The sequence below is a fragment of the Malurus melanocephalus genome, unplaced genomic scaffold (genome assembly GCF_030028575.1).
Source record: "Malurus melanocephalus ecotype Western Australia unplaced genomic scaffold, MMel_1.1 scaffold_488, whole genome shotgun sequence".
Lineage (NCBI taxonomy): Eukaryota > Metazoa > Chordata > Aves > Passeriformes > Maluridae > Malurus > Malurus melanocephalus.
The window spans coordinates 49,588-51,761 of NW_026623720.1; positions in this window are offsets into that span (position 1 = coordinate 49,588).

Here is a 2,174-nt window from a genome sequence, read left to right on the forward strand (position 1 = left end):
TGTCACATCACCACGGTGGCACCTGCCACAGGCTCTCCAGCTGACCTCTGCAGAGATTTAAAGATCTGGAGGGGGCAGAGCCKCAGGGAAGGACTGCACAGAGAATCCTTATTTTGTGTTCTTTGGCCCCACACCTCAGTGCTGTGTTTAATCTCTCTCCAAACCCGATATTCCCATTCCAGGGCTCAGCTCTCCCTTTGTTGCAGCTGCTGCTGCTCAGGGTCTGTGSAGAGCCAGGGCTGGGTGACCCTCTCCTTCCAGATGTGCTGATTTAAGCAGTGGTTAATAACCCCTGCTCACCTGCACAGGCAGAGGGAATGAAATAAAAGAGGYTCTGCTTTATTTATTCTTCTTAATATGAAATTCATGCCCTGATTGCCTTTCGTCTCTCCAGCCAGGCTTCTGGGAGGTAAGAGATTCAGTTCATGAATCTGAATTTGGGGAAGCTTCATCTTTTGAGCTTTCTGTTCAGGGAAAGTTACTTGATAGCCAGAGAGCCAAGGGGGAAATACATTATTGAAAGAAAAGCTTCCTTTTTAATCTAAAATTCAGCAGGATCTTTGAGATGAAAAAGGTTATTTCCAAGAGTCTGTCCAGCATATCTTGAGGGCTTCTCCATCCCATACAATAAGTAGTGAGTGGGAGGGAGGGAGAAAAGATCCTCGGTGAGAAACAGGCTGCTGTTCTCTCAATTACACCGGCATCCCATCTTCTGACAAGGGAATAGCAATTCCCCTTGCAAAGAAGTGCTTGGAGGCTGGCTGGAGAAAGAGGAGAAAGTAATTATGGCTAAACTGTGCAAACTGGGACTCCTGGGAGCAGCCTGGCAGTGCGCAGGGGCTACTCACAGGAGTAACGTGTGAGTTAGGGCGCTTCCACCTGGGAAAGAGCTTCACTAGGAGCCTTGGTGCCCTTGAACTCAAATTGTTGAACGCTGCTTAAGAGCCTCTTGAAGCCCAGAAAGGGAATGATGGGGTTTTTGGGGACAGGTGGAYGCTGGGGTTCCACACTCCAGGCGATTGTGGCTGGTTGCCAAAGCTCCCTGCACCAGACACATTTTTGGGGGGCTCAGTGCCTTCTGCTGCTCTGCTGCCCAAGAGTTTCGGACCAAGGCCAGGAGAAGGTGCCTTTTCCTGTGAGATTCCCCTTTCCCATCACTCTGCAGGACTGGGGATGGGATATTGAGGCCGGTCCCTGCATGAGGCAGCGGGAGAAAATCTTGCCAGAGAGTCAAACCCATCCTTGGGAGAAACTTATTTTTTCTCTGTGACCTGTAAATGCTCCAGCTTTGCTTCTGCTCCCAATTTAAAACAATTCTCTTGCCATGGTCAATCATTTTAAATGCTCTGCCTGGCCTGTGCAGTGCTGGGGGAGCTGCAGGAGCAGAGCTGTTTGTGTCTGTGTAGGGAAACAGGGAGGGACAAGCTCTGGCTCCTCTCTGGGGATGCCATTAGGTGGGATTTGTGTGCRGGATGGAAATGCAGCAGCTCTGCTGTCAGCAGTTTTCTCCACAGCCACACTCCTCTCCACTCCTCCGGGTGGATTTTGGGACTCGCTGTGCTGAAGGGAGGATTTAATTCTGCCTCTTAGATGACAAACAGCAAATGAGATGTTCTTGTTCTGAAATGTGTCCCGGCCACACCTCCCTGGGTCTCACCTGGCCCAGCCCTGAGCACCCACATCCCAAAATCCCTTTAGTTCTCACAGAATCACAGAGGTTGGAAAAGYCCYMCAAGAGCATCGAGTGCAGCCTGTGACCAATCCCCACTTTGTCACCCAGCCCAGAGCACYGAGTGCCACCTCCAGTCCTTCCTTGGACACTCCAGGGATGGGGACTCTGAGCCTCCCTGGGCAGTCTGTTCCAACCCTTTCTGTGCAGGCTCAATTCCATTTATTTGGAAATGTCATTAATCTGGGAGGAAATGCAAACCCCTCTGTTGGYGCCAGAGAAACAGAATGACACCAACAACCCAGAGCAAATTATCTCTGCTACCTGCTTTTGCTGGGAACAAAACCTCAGCTGTGGGATTCCAGCCCCCTGGYAAAACTAATCATAAGTTATTCATGAATTTAAAGTATTAGTTATGCAAAGAGGTTTCTAAACAATATTAGTGATGTTCTTTCCTGGGTGAGCGAGAAGTACTAAAACTTTTTGGGGCAGTGCTCCTGTCACC